General features: G+C 43.0%; 1 protein-coding gene across 1 annotated transcript in view; it reads left to right on the top strand.

Moving 5' to 3' along the window:
• The window catches only part of ICOS (inducible T cell costimulator), a 72,988-nt gene that overhangs the window by 44,315 nt on the left and 12,981 nt on the right, over positions 1–15,692 (top strand). The window lies entirely within an intron of this gene.

A 15,692-nucleotide genomic window follows, 5' to 3' on the forward strand; every position in this document is an offset into this window, starting at 1 on the left:
CCACCTTTATCATTTACTTGCAGGTGTGCAGAAGCCTAGGTTTAAATTGGAGTGATTTGTCATGCGATCTGAAAGATCAAATTGCATGACTATTGAAAGCAATGGCACTGTTCCAATTGATGTGACACTAATTTTGTTGCGCCGCACCAATTTGCTAAAGTAGTTCCTGCACTACTTTTGCCGATTTCAGGTGCGACTTCAATAGACATCCGTGTATGAAGCCACACGGATGTCTATCAAGTAGTACCTGAAATCGCGCTGACCTTGCTACTTTGAAATCGTGCTGCTTCAAGTGAATTAGCGCGATTTCAAAGTAGCATCAATGTGAACCAGGGCAAAGAGATTCGTTTTTTGGTGCACAAATACATATTGAAAAAAATATAAGAGATATTGCACTTTCCCAAAATCGCCACCCACAAAAACTAAAGAGAAAGAAAAGTAGAAGGAAAAGAAAAAAGAACACAACAAGGCTCAATAATGTACTTTTATTTTACCAGCAGAAAAAAAAAAAAAAAAAAGTACATTCATTTACTAGCTTCAAAAAAAAAATGTGGACAGGATATATGGTGCTACATTTAGCAATGGGGTTTTAAAGGGCCCTGCTCATAGGAGCTTACAATCTAAAATTTGACAAAACCTTAGAGTGAGCACAGCTTTAATTTCAGTGTATAATGGGCAACACATCACATTTTTATCTGCAAGATTATAGAAATGTACTTAACAGTAATTCTTACAAAGCATTCCAACATAATATTACAAAAAAAGCTTATTCAAAACACCCACCACCAGCCCACAATCCACATATACATACATTGGCGACAATGTTCTGCTGGAAGCTGCATTTCGGTGTACACGATTAAACAATGAGATCAAAAAGAAAATGAGGGTATGGCTAGATAGGTTAAATTGGATACAGTACCTAATCCCAAATTATATTGGTAATTAATCAAAAAGGGAGAACAAGGGATTATCACGGTGCCAGAGAAAGCCAAGATAAGAAAGTAAGGTAGCAGGTGTAAAAATAAAAAATACTTTATTTCGCAAATTTTAGAGTTCGATACATACAGGAAACAGTAAAATCATTAGCTGAGATTGACATTTATAAAATACATGACCAAAAATGCAGTAGGGTGGGCCAAGGGCGGATGGCCTTCAAAGCAAGAGCTCAGTTTCCTACATGTTTCGCCAAAGCATTGGCTTCCTCAGGGAATGGTGAGAGCTAGTTTGAATATATAAGAATCTAAGTGTAGAAATACAAAGAACATCATGTAAACAAACAAAAAATTAAACAATAAGGTATACATAGGTGTAAACACTGATAAGTATTAGGATACATGGCTGGACTGACTCACAAGGGGAGGCCCACAACACCAGGACCAAGAGCATACCTGAAGGCCAGACACCCAGGGGTGGCCCAACGGAGGGACCCCAGCCGAAGAGAGACAAAGCCGCACTGTATCTATGTCTGCAGGGGGCATATACAAGACCTGGCAGTCAAATATATTGTGCATTAGGAGTGTGTAATGACTATACAAGCAAGAAATGTGTGTAAAACACACAAATATCCGAAATATAAATAGGGTCAGCGACCGTACGTAAAATACATAGGGCAACAAGGCCTCAAAAAGACTTACGTTTTAAAAACAGATTGTTTGATGGGACCAAATCGCCTGAAGAGGGATTGAGAAACAAGCTAGGCTGATTGACAAGGTGTTGGATGCTAATCTAAAAAATATACACATAGAGTAAGGGAAAGTAGAAGATAAACTATATGACCTGAAAAGAGAACAGCATTTCTCCAGAGGAATGAAAAGTAGTAATGGAAAGAGGGCTTACCCTGTAAATGATTTATGAGGCAAATGCCTGTGCAGGATCGCTGCTCATGTTGTATGTGAAAAATGATGGATGAAAACTTGTCTATAGTAGAAGATCCTGGGAGAGGGTAAGTGAGAGCTTAGTTAGGAATGCAGAGGGGAGTTATCTAGAGGTGCTGAGAAATGAGAAGCAGTTAAGAATTACCTTGCCAGTGTGTACAGGCTTGTGCAGGCGTCGGTCATGTCCAGCTGGATGCAAGGACGGGCCGGCTTATATATCCCCCCCCACACCCGATCAAAGGATGATCAGGTGTGCGGACGCTGAGTAAAGGCGTCCGCGCATGCGCACATGGCAGCACAACGGGGCCTACAAAGCGTTGTGTCACACCACGTGACTTTATCAAAGGGATGATCCCCGGATCTCGTCATTGCCTGTTTCCCTTTCTCTCCCCGGGGGGGCCAGACTTCGGTCCCCTGCGGTGGTGGGCGTGGCTAGCATTGTTGTTGTCTGTACGGACGCCAAGGGCAGTACATCTCTTGTCTGCCCAAGGCATCAGCGCACTGCCCGTTCCATCCGTTCTCCAGCAATCCAACTGCCTAGGGAGCTTTGGGTCGCGCTGCTGGACTATCTCTGACGGCGCTCCCCACCTCCCATTGGCCACACTGGACCTCGGTGTTCGGAGCCTGCGCCCGCAGTGTATCCTGGACCTTGTAGGCCCCGTTGTGCTGCCGTGTGCGCATGCGCAGACGCCTTTACTCAGCGTCCGCACACCTGATCATCCTTTGATCGGGTGTGGGGAGGATATATAAGCTGGCCCATCCTTGCATCCAGCTGGACATGACCGACGCCTGCACAAGCCTGTACACACTGGCAAGGTAATTCTTAACTGCTTCTCATTTCTCAGCACCTCTAGATAACTCCCCTCTGCATTCCTAACTAAGCTCTCACTTACCCTCTCCCAGGATCTTCTACTATAGACAAGTTTTCATCCATCATTTTTCACATACAACATGAGCAGCGATCCTGCACAGGCATTTGCCTCATAAATCATTTACAGGGTAAGCCCTCCTTCCATTACTACTTTTCATTCCTCTGGAGAAATGCTGTTCTCTTTTCAGGTCATATAGTTTATCTTCTACTTTCCCTTACTCTATGTGTATATTTTTTAGATTAGCATCCAACACCTTGTCAATCAGCCTAGCTTGTTTCTCAATCCCTCTTCAGGCGATTTGGTCCCATCAAACAATCTGTTTTTAAAACGTAAGTCTTTTTGAGGCCTTGTTGCCCTATGTATTTTACGTACGGTCGCTGACCCTATTTATATTTCGGATAATTGTGTGTTTTACACACATTTCTTGCTAGTATAGTCATTACACACTCCTAATCCACAATATATTTGATTGCCAGGTCTTGTATATGCCCCCTGCAGACATAGATACGGTGCGGCTTTGTCTCTCTTCGGCTGGGGTCCCTCCGTTGGGCCACCCCTTGGTGTCTGGCCTTCAGGTATGCTCTTAGTCCTGGTGTTGTGGGCCTCCCCTTGTGAGTCAGTCCAGCCATGTATCCTAATACTTATCAGTGTTTACACCTATGTATACCTTATTGTTTAATTTTTTGTTTGTTTACATGATGTTCTTTGTATTTCTACGCTTAGATTCTTATATATTTAAACTAGCTCTCACCATTCCCTGAGGAAGCCAATGCTTTGGCGAAACATGTAGGAAACTGAGCTCTTGCTTTGAAGGCCGTCCACCCTTGGCCCACCCTACTGCATTTTTGGTCATGTATTTTATATATGTCAAGCTCAGCTAATGATTTTACTGTTTCCTGTATGTATCGAACTCTAAAATTTGTGAAATAAAGTATTTTTGTATTTTTACACCTGCTACCTTACTTTCTTATCTTGGCTTTCTCTGGCACCGTGATAATCCCTTGTTCTCCCTTTTTGATTAATTACCAATGAGATCAAAAAGAGTAGGTCAGCAGATGCTTCCAAAGGATGTTTGCATGATCAGACAGGAACAATACACATACAACACTGACAGCATGGCCACATAAATCCACTTTTGATTGAAAAAATGCACAAGAATTTCATCAAATCTCCCCAGTTGGGCATTTGTCAATATGCACAATATCATTCCTTCTCCCCCACAAATCACAGCAAAAAACCTGACCTTCTCAGGCCAACAAACCCCCCTACTGCAGGCCTTTATATAAGAGAGGTTGTATTGTTAGCACACTGACACACCCAATAGAAGTACACGCCCACCAGTATCTTTCAATCTGTCTCTTCATGTATGTCTTAAGTGATTGCACCTGATGGGCAGGAACACATAATACTATTTGCAACTGTGTTAGCCCTTGGCTATGTGCATCAAATCTCCAACTACAAGACAAAGATCAAAGTCCATTTGCATCCACATAAACAAAGCAACAGTTTTCTAAGCATATGTACCCGTGCAGTGTGAACCCTAAAATTTGAAATGTCCTAGTCCCTGGGCAAGGTTAGTGCTAATAGACATTAACATCAGTCCCTGGCTGCAATGAGCTTCCAATCTAAAGTCCAAAATTAACTTTCTTACATTAGGGCCTATTTCGACAGGAGACAAATGCCAGAATGTCTTTGGATTGTGGTGAGAAACCCACACAGGGAAAACATATAAACTTCAACACAAGGATTAGCATGTTGGGGAATTGAACCAACATCCCAGGTGCTGCTAGAGAAAACTGCTACCCACTTAGCCACAAGGCATCCCCACACATGTTCTCTGCATCTCTGTGGTGTGAACCAGCCCTAAGTCCATAGCCATGCTCATTGTCACAAGCAATATACAATATATTGGCCTAAGTATTGGGACACCTGCCTTTAAAAGCACATGAACTGTAATGGCATCCCAGTATTAGTATTGGGTTCAAAACTCATTTGGCCCACCCTTTGCAGCTATAACAGCTTCAACTTTTCTTGTCCACAAGGTTTAGGAGTGTGTCTATGGGAATGTTTGACCATTCTTCCAAGTGCATTTGTGAGGTCAGGCACTGATGTTGGACGAGAAGGCCCGACCTACAGTCTCCTCTCTAATTCATCCCAAAGGTGTTCTGTTGTGTTGAGGTCAGGACTCTGTCCAGGCCAGTCAAGTTCCTCCACCCCAAAATCACACATCCATGTCTTTATGGACCTTGCTTTGTGCACTGGTCCAAATGATTTGGTGGAGGGGGATTATGATGTGGGGTTGTTTTTCAGGGGTTGGGCTTGGCCTCTTAGTTCCAGTTAAGGGAACTCTTAAGGCATCAGCATACCAAGACATTTTGGACAATTTCATGCTCCCAACTTTGTGGGAACAGTTTGGGGATGGCCCCTTCCTGTTCCAACATGACTGCACACCAGTGCACAAATCAAGGTCCATAAAGACATGGATGAGCAAGTTTGGGGTGGAGAAACTTGACTGGCCTGCACAGAGTCCTGGCCTCAACCCGATAGAAAACCCTTTGGCTGGATTAGAGTAGAGACTGTGAGCCAGGCCTTCTCATCCAACATCAGTGCCTGGCCTCACAAATGCGCTTCTGGAAGAATGATCAAACATTCCCATAGGCACACTAAACCTTGTGGACAGCCTTCCCAGAAGCTGTTCTAGCTGCAAAGGGTGGACCAAATCAAATTTTAACCCTACGGACTAAGACTGGGCTGCCATTAAAGTTCATGTGTGTGTAAAGGCAGGCGTCCCAATACTTTTGGCTAAATAGTGTATCTGGAAAAGACTTACAATGGTGGTGGAACCCTCCTACACATAAATACTACATTTAGACATAGTTATAGCACATGGGAGATGAGACAACTTCTCTACATGAAGCAACATGTTTGGGATTTGAACCCAGACCCTCACAGATGCTAAGCAGAAGTTCTAACCTCTAAGCCACAGAGCTGCCACATGTGAGAACCTCCTACATATAACTACACATAAATACACATAAAAACACATAAATACTGCATTTCTTTGGACATACAGGTGATGGAATTACATTACTCAAGAGTTATTCTTCTTGATTTATTCTGTGATATTTGGTGTTTTTTTGTGGGTGAGAGTAGAATATTACCCTCAAATTTTTGGGAATTACATTCCGCTTTCTGATGTTGGTACACATATCAAAATTATGAATATTTTGAAATAATAAAAAGCCCAAAAAATTGTGATTCATTTTAAATTTGCATCAGCAATGGTATTGTTTGTGTATTGTAAAGACACCTGTGTGAGTTTGGGTAAATATGGTTGTGAGATGGAGAGTAAAAGTGAGAGAGAAAAATATATTTTACCAAAACATCAAAACATTCCACATTCTAGTATTCTTAAAATCAAAATATTTTAAGTAGAAACAACAATGTTGCAAAGGAAAATTTATTTCACAGACATATACATTTCATCTCAATATTAAAAGTTTTTTTGTGAAAGTTAGAATTGTTCCATTAGAATCAATGGCTGAAACTTGATTTGGACTAAAATAGAGCAGATTTTCACTTCAAAAGGCAATTTGCGTGAATTAGAGCCGTGGTGCTATAGTAAATGACCCCCATAGTGTCTTCCTTTTTTACAGTATTTACTGGGTGGTTAAACATCCCTTCCCCCTTTTGACACTTGAGTCAAGATATGAACTGTGAGCCGTTTTTGGTGTAATTTTGGAATCCAATAACTGTTTCCACAATATAGGCATCATTTACCCCATTTACACAATAATTCTGTCATCTATTAGGATGTCTATACTTCCTGTTGAGTGGACAGTCCTGATGACATGGACCAACGATGTACATGCCTCTTCATTATTATGATTCAATTCATATCAATGTCCTAAAATTCTGAAGATCAATATTGACATTACCTAACCTCAGTGGAAGTAATTTGCAGATACCTGATTTGTACCTCAACATCCCACGGTTTCGAAATGTACTTTTTAATAAATATTACTATTTATGAATTATTGTAATCTGCAACGACCATATATTGGTTGTTAATATATTGTGGAGCTTGATGTACCTTATGGTGTACGTATTCGTTTTTCCTTCTCTTCCCCCCTCTCTGATCCAATCCTGGGTCTCCAGATCTGCCAGCTTCATCCGGTGTGGAGCCTTTGTTATAGCGTGTCTTCCTGGCAGGGTGGGGAGGCATGGGCCTTATGCCTCTCAACACACCAACTAGGTGGAGGGACCACCAGGGGTGTATCACTTCCTGCCAGAGCCGTTCTGGATTACTTCTGGACGCCGTGACGTAGTCTACGCGTGCGACGATATCACGCGTGCATATGACGTCACGCAATTGTGACGAAAGTGACAGTCATACTGGGACATACATCTTCCAGAATGCTGGGGGAGCCACAGATGGAATGCCGCCAATGCGGCATATCCCTTGCTGGAAAAGGGGAGGTGGGGGCGGACCCTAAGCACCTGTAAGTCAGCGAGGCTATCAATTAGGGCTAAGCTTCCTTATACAGTCGGGTCCATAAATATTGGGAAATTGACACAATTCTAATCTTTTTGGCTCTATATACCACCACAATGGATTTGAAATGAAACGAACAAGATGTGCTTTAACTGCAGACTTTCAGCCTTAATTTGAGGGTATTTACATCCGAATCAGGTGAACGGTGTAGGAATTACAACAGTTTGTATATGTGCCTCTCATTTTTTAAGGGACCAAAAGTAATGGGACAATTGGCTGCTCAGCTGTTCCATGGCCAGGTGTGTGTTATTCCCTCATTATCCCATTTACAAGGAGCAGATAAAAGGTCCAGAGTTCATTTCAAGTGTGCTATTTGCATTTGGAATCTGTTGCTGTCAACTCTCAATATGAGATCCAAAGAGCTGTCACCATCAGTGAAGCAAGCCATCATTAGGCTGAAAAAACAAAACAAACCCATCAGAGAGATAGCAAAAACATTAGGTGTGGCCAAATCAACTGTTTGGAACATCCTTAAAAAGAAAGAACGCACCGGTGAGCTTAGCAACACCAAAAGACCCGGAAGACCATGGAAAACAACTGTGGTAGATGACCGAAGAATTCTTTCCCTGGTGAAGAAAACACCCTTCACAACAGTTGTCCAGATCAAGAACACTCTCCAGGAGGTAGGTGTATGTGTGTCAAAGTCAACAATCAAGAGAAGACTTCACCAGAGTGAATACAGAGGGTTCACCACAAGATGTAAACCATTGGAGAGCCTCAAAAACAGGAAGGCCAGATTAGAGTTTGCCAAACAACATCTAAAAAAGCCTTCACAGTTCTGGAACAACATCCTATGGACAGATGAGACCAACATCAACTTGTACCAGAGTGATGGGAAGAGAAGAATATGGAGAAGGAAAGGAACTGCTCATGATCCAAAGCATACCACCTCATCAGTGAAATATGGTGGTGGTAGTGTCATGGCGTGGGCATGTATGGCTGCCAGTGGAACTGGTTCTCTTGTATTTATTGATGTGACTGCTGACAAAAGCAGCAGGATGAATTCTGAAGTGTTTCGGGCAATATTATCTGCTCATATTCAGCAAAATGCTTCAGAACTCATTGGGCGGCGCTTCACAGTGCAGATGGACAATGACCTGAAGCATACTGCGAAAGCAACCAAAGAGTTTTTTAGGGGAAAGAAGTGGAATGTTATGCAATGGCCAAGTCAATCACCTGACCTGAATCCGATTGAGCATGCATTTCACTTACGGAAGAGAAAACTGAAGGGAAAATGCCCCAAGAACAAGCAGGAACTGAAGACAGTTGCAGTAGAGGCCTGGCAGAGCATCACCAGGGATGAAACCCAGCGTCTGGTGATGTCTATGCATTCCAGACTTCAGGCTGTAATAGACTGCAAAGGATTTGCAACCAAGTATTAAAAAGTGAAAGTTTGATGGATGATTGTTAATCTGTCCCATTACTTTTGGTCCCTTAAAAAGTGGGAGGCACTTATACAAACTGTTGTAATTCCTACACCGTTCACCTGATTTGGATGTAAATACCCTCAAATTAAAGCTGAAAGTCTGCAGTTAAAGCACATCTTCTTCGTTTCATTTCAAATCCATTGTGGTGATGTATAGAGTCAAAAAGATTAGAATTGTGTCGATGTCCCAATATTTATGGACCTGACTGTATATAGTGATTTAACATCCCAAGGATCTTCACTTGATCCAAAATGTTCCATCAGGACAGCCACATAAATACGAATGGTCTAGAGACAGGTAAAATACAGTTTTATACCATGTCAGGTCGGACCCGATAGTGCATGGCTTGCACTGTGGATCCCTCTATGTCACCTGACTATACATGGCCTCAATTTAATTTAATTTATTTTTCGATATGCACCATTTGATATCATAGAAATGGCCTTGCTGTCTACATCACCAAACCTAATCATCAGGTAATCCCAACAATGTGATTTTCTTTCCACTGTTGGAATACTTCCATATAAATATGCACCAGGCAAATTTTCATTGAAATCACTTCCTATGTTTGTTGATGTCAGCACACACACATTCAGCACCATGTTTTTTCCATTATTATACACTTCCCTATGAGTCTTGTTTGGCCCTGTTTTGGCATTCATTCACAGCATTCATTCATTTCACATTTTTCACATTAGTTTTTGATCCCATTTTTCTCCCATCCACACATCACATACACTTCCCTCTCACTTTCCCACTACAACCACAATTTACACTTAATATTTTTTTTTCCCCCTTCTCCCTTTCTCCTTCCCCTCCCCACTTTTTTCCCTCTACTTCTTCTCTTCCAACTCCCCCTTCTTTTTCTCCCTTCCCCCTTTATCCTTTACTTATCACTACCCACCCCATTTCCCCCCCCCCCCCTTTTTTTCTGATTTTATATTTTACAATTTATCTCATTCTTCACATTTAGTACTTACATATCGATATTGATTTTGAAGTTACAATCATCATTTATTGATTACCACAACATCCATATGCTGCTGGCTGTAACCAAATACAAAAAATTAAAAAGTATATAAAATGACTTTTTACGCTATAATTTCTATTACTTTTGTATTGAAAATATGAAAGATTTTTATCTGTGCTAAACACAAATGTATTTATAGCACTGCCATTTGCGCCTCCACGCCCCTCCCTGGCATTTGGGATTATCCTTTATTGTGATTCCTCGTAAACCACGCACGAATGGTAGGCCCTCATCGATGTTGTTCTGGCCGGCCAGGGATTCCCAGTGGGATCGAGTGGAGGGGGGTGTTTAGAGGACCTCAGTTTCAGGAGACATTGCATAATACAGTGTGATTGGTAATTATATAGACAAATGTTCATTACTATGGCATTTTTATTCTGTGAGTATGTTTATGAATTTCAATATATGTATAAATAACATATGTATAAATATTTTTACAGCGTATTAATCCTCTGATGATGACCCGGCGGGATCGAAATGCGTCAGAATTCGCTCTTCATTATCCACTTTTTTAGCGCTTAAAAATTATGTAAATTGTGTTCAGTCTCTGTGTTGTTGCTTTTACATCTCCTGTAACACAGCTCATATTCTAATCATCAGTGTCAATTTTTTATATTATGTCGCCAATAAAAAATTCAGTAATTCTAGATCATATGTAATATTTTTTCTACCCCTTTGCTGCTAAAAAACCCCACACGGGGGACCATTCCCTTTTTTGACATTTATCGGGGTGTGCAGCTTTCTTCTTTTCTCATATATTGTCTTCCTTTTTTACTGTTTACATCAAAGTCCACCCTTATTTTGAAATATCCCCCCACATCAGGGTTCTAACAGTCTCTTCTTACATCATAGTCCCCAGTGTCTCCCCTTATGCCATAGTACCCCCCTTACATCAGAGTTCCCCCTTAAATCAGAGTCTCTACAGCATTCCCTCCTTACATCAGATTCTAAACAGTTCCCCCTTAGATCAGAGTATACATAGTTTCCCCCCTATATTGGAGCAGGCTTGACAAATTTGTTTTGAATCTTGATGCCAGCTATAAAAGTTAGGAGTCATATGGGGGGGCAGCGGGACAGGATGGAGAAGTGACACGGGAGGGGGCAATGGGACAGGAGGGGGAAGTGTCATGGGAGGGGGTCAGTTGCACAGGAGGGGGAAGTGTCATGGGAGGGGGCAGCTGGACAGGTAGGGGGCAGTGGGATAGGAGGGAGGGGTGTCACAGGAGGGGGACAGCGGGACAGGTGGGGGGCAGCAGGACAGGAGGGGGAAGTGTCACAGGAGGTATGGGGTTGGGGTATGGTGGAGATAGGTAGGGTAGGTGGGGTGTTGGGGGTAATGGGGGCCTCTGTGAACAGGTAGGTGTGGTGTTGGGGGGTATGTGGTGAGTGCAGGGTGAGGTTGATGGAGTGCAAGTCCTGGATCCCAGCCACCATGGTCTGGTAATGGGTGTCTCTATCCCTAAGTGGGTGTATTGGGGTAGCTCAGGTATGGGGCCCCTGTGTGCAGGTATTGGGTGTTGTCATTTACCGAGGTGCAGGGTGAAGTTGATGTAGTGCAGGTACTGGATCCCGGCCAGCATGGTCTGGCTCTGCCACCACATCGTGTCAGCCTGGTTGTTGTAGGTGGTGAGTAGGGATGAGCTTCGTGTTCGAATCGAACGCATATTCGACCCGAACATTGCCTGTTCGTTCGACGAATTACGAACAATATGGGCCGTTCGCGCCAAATTTGAGTGGCGCGTCACGGCCCATAATTCACTGCGGCATCGCAGTGCATTGCTGGCTGATGATTGGCCAAGCATGCACTATGACCCGCATGCTTGGCCAATCACAGCACCATCTGTACAGAGAGCCGTAATTGGCCAAAGCCAGGGTGGCTTTGGCCAATTATGGCTCAGGGGTAGGGATGAGCGGAACTTGCGAACAGACCAAAACTTCGCACAAACGTTAGAACCCCATTGAAGTCTATGGGACTCGAACGTTCAAAATCAAAAGTGCTCCTTTTAAAGGCTAATTTGCATGGTATTGTCCTAAAAAGTGTTTGGGGACCTGGGTCCTGCCCCAGGGCACATATATCAATGTAAAAAAAAGTTTTAAAAACGGACGTTTTTTCAGGAGCAGTGATTTTAATAATGCTTAAAGTCAAGCAATAAAAGTGTAATATTCCTATAAATTTCGTACCTGGGGGGTGTCTATAGTATGCCTGTAAAGGGGCGCATGTTTCCCGTGTTTAGGACAGTCTGACAGCAAACAGCAGACATTTCAAAGGAAAAAAGTAATTTAAAACTACTCGCAGCTATTAATGCATTGCCGTCCGACAATACACATAAAAGTTAATTGATAAAAACTGCATGGGATTTCCCCACAGGAGAACCCTGAACCAAAATTTAAAAAAAAACTGGTGTGGGGGTTCCCCTAAATTCCATACCAGGCCCTTCAGGTCTGGTATGGATATTAAGGGGAACCCCGTGCCAAAATAAAAAAAAAATGATGTAGGGGTCCCCCTCAAAATTCATACCAGACCCTTCAAGTCTGGTATGAATTTTAAGGGGAACCCCGCGCCAAAATTAAAAACAAAAATTGGCGTGGGGTCCCCCCAAAAATCCATACCAGACCCTTATCCGAGCACGCAACCTGGCAGGTCGCAGGAAAAGAGGGGGGTACGAGAGAGCGCCCTACCTCCTGAACCATACCAGACCACATGCCCTCAACATTGGGAGGGTGCTTTGGGGTAGCCCCCCAAAACACCTTGTCCCCATGTTGATGAAGACAAGGGCCTCATCCCCACAACCCTTGGCCGGTGGTTGTGGGGGTCTGCAGGCGGGGGGCTTATCGGAATCTGGAAGCCCTCTTTAACAAGGGGACCCCCAGATCCCGGTCCTCCCTGTGTGAAATGGTAAGGGGGTAAAAAAGTACCCCTACCATTTCACAAAAACTGTCAAAAATGTTAAAAATGACAAGAGACAGTTTTTGACAATTCCTTTATTTAAAGTCTTCTTTTTTCCATCTTCTTTCTTCTTTCTTCTATCTTCCTTTGGTTTCTTCCTCCATCTTCTTCTTCCTCCGATCCTTTGCTTCTTTCTCTGGTGTTCTCGTCCGGCATCTCCCTCCGCGGCATCTTCTTCTCTTCATCTTCTTATCTTCATCTTCTTATCTTCATCTTCTTTTCGGGCTGCTCCTAATCCATGATTGGATGGGAGGCTCCCGCTGTGTGACGCTTCTCTCTTCATCTTTTTCTCTTCATCTTTTTCTCTTCAACTTCTTGTCTTCATCTTCTTGTCTTCATCTTCTTCTCGGGCCGCTCCGCATCCATGATGGCATGGAGGGAGGCTCCCGTTGTGTGACGCTTCTCCTCTTCTGACGGTTCTTAAATAACGGGGGGGGGGGCGGAGCCACCCAGTGACCTCGCCCCCCTCTGACGCACAGGGACTTGACGGGGACTTCCCTGTGGCATTCCCCGTGACGTAGAGAAGAGAAGATGTAGAGAAGTTGTCTCATCTCCCAGGTCCTATAACTATGTCTAAATGTAGTATTTATGTGTAGGAGGGTTCCACCACCATTGTAAGTCTTTTTCCAGATACACTATTTAGCCAAAAGTATTGGGACGCCTGCCTTTACACACACATGAACTTTAATGGCAGCCCAGTCTTAGTCCGTAGGGTTAAAATTTGATTTGGCCCACCCTTTGCAGCTAGAACAGCTTCTGGGAAGGCTGTCCACAAGGTTTAGTGTGCCTATGGGAATGTTTGATCATTCTTCCAGAAGTGCATTTGTGAGGCCAGGCACTGATGTTGGATGAGAAGGCCTGGCTCGCAGTCTCTACTCTAATTCAGCCAAAGGGTGTTCTATCAGGTTGAGGCCAGGACTCTGTGCAGGCCAGTCAAGTTTCTCCACCCCAAACTTGCTCATCCATGTCTTTGTAGACCTTGCTTTGTGCACTGGTGCGCAGTCATGTTGGAACAGGAAGGGGCTTTCCCCAAACTGTTCCCACAAAGTTGGGAGCATGAAATTGTCCAAAATGTCTTAGTATGCTGACGCCTTAAAAGTTCCCTTAACTGGAACTAAGAGGCCAAGCCCAACCCCTGAAAAACAACCCCACATCATAATCCCCCCTCCACCAAATCATTTGGACCAGTGCACAAAGCAAGGTCCATAAAGACATGGATGAGGGAGTTTGGGGTGGAGGAATTTGACTGGCCTGGACAGAGTCCTGACCTCAACCCACCAGAACACCTTGGGGATGAATTAAAGAGGAGACTGTAGGTCAGGCCTTCTCATCCAACAGCAGTGCCTGACCTCACAAATGCACTTGGGAGAATGGTCAAACATTCCCATAGACACACTCCTAAACCTTGTGGACAAGAAGAGTTGAAGCTGTTATAGCTGCAAAGGGTGGTCCAAATTAGTTTTGAACCCAATACTAATACTGGGATGCCATTACAGTTCATGTGCGTTTAAAGGCAGGCATCCCAATACTTAGGCCAATATATTGTATATTGCTTGTGACACTGAGCATGGCTATGGACTTAGAGCTGGTTCACACCACAGAGATGCAGAGAACATGTGTGAGGCTGCCTGGTGGCTAAGTGGGTAGCAGTTCTGTCTAGCAAGCACCTGGGATGTTGGTTCAATTCCCCAACATGCTAATCCTTGTGTTGAAGTTTATATGTTCTCCCTGTGTAGGTTTCTCACCACAATCCAAAGACATGCTGGCATGTTATTTGTCTCATGTTGAAATAGGTTCTAATGTAAGAAAATTAATTTTGGACTTTAGATTGGAAGCTCATTGCAGCCAGGGACTGATGTTAATGTTTATTAGCACTAATCATGCCCAGGGACTTGGACATTTCAAATTTTAGGGTTTACACTGCACGGGTACGTATGCTTAGAAAACTGTGGCTTTGTTTATGTGGATGCAAATGGACTTTGATCTTTGTCCTGTAGTTGGAGATTTGATGCACATAGCCAAGGGCTAACACAGTTGCGAATACTATTATGTGTTCCTGCTCATCAGGTGCAATCACTTTAGACATACTTGAAGAGACAGATTGAAAGTTACTGGTGGGTGTGTACTTCTATTGGGTGTGTTAGTGTGCTAACAATACAACCTCTCTTATATAAAGGCCTGCAGTAGGGGGGTTTGTTTGGCCTGAGAAGGTCAGATTTTTGCTGTGATTTGTGGGGGGAGAAGGAATGTAATTGGGAGTTTTGATGAAATTCTTGTGCATTTTTTCAATCAAAAGTGGGTTTATGTGGCCATGCTGTCAGTGTTGTGTGTGTATTGTTCCTGTCTGATCATGCAAACATCGTTTGGAAGCATCTGCTGACCTACTCTTTTTGATCTTGTTTAATCGTGTACACCGAAATGCAGCTCCCAGCAGAACATGGTCACCAATGTATGTATGTGTGGATTGTGGGCTGGTGGTGGGTGTTTTGAATAAGTCTTTTAATATTATGTTGGAATGCTTTGGAATGCTTTGTAAGAATGACTGTTAAGTTTGTTTCTATAATCTTGCAGATAAAAATGTGCTGTGTTGCCCATTATACACTGAAATTAAAGCGGTGTCCACTCTAAGGTTTTGTCAAATTTTAGATTGTAAGCTCCTATGAGCAGGGCCCTTAAAATCCCATTGCTAAATGTAGCACCATATATCCTGCCCAAATTTTTTTGAAGCAAGTAAATGAATGTAATTTTTTTTTTTCTGCTGGTAAAATAAACGTACATTATTGAGCGTGTGTGTGTGTGTGTGTTTTTTTTTTTTTCCATTTTTCTCTTTAGTTTTTGTAGGGGGTAGTTTTGGGAAAATGCAATATCTTATATTTTATTTCAATATGTATTTGTGCACCAGAAAAATAATCTTTTCCCTGGTTCACAGCACAATTTCAAAGTAGCAAGGTCAGCGTGATTTCAGGTGCTACTTGATAGACATCTGT

This window comes from Aquarana catesbeiana, linkage group LG06 (assembly GCF_042186555.1).
Source record: "Aquarana catesbeiana isolate 2022-GZ linkage group LG06, ASM4218655v1, whole genome shotgun sequence".
Taxonomy (NCBI): domain Eukaryota; kingdom Metazoa; phylum Chordata; class Amphibia; order Anura; family Ranidae; genus Aquarana; species Aquarana catesbeiana.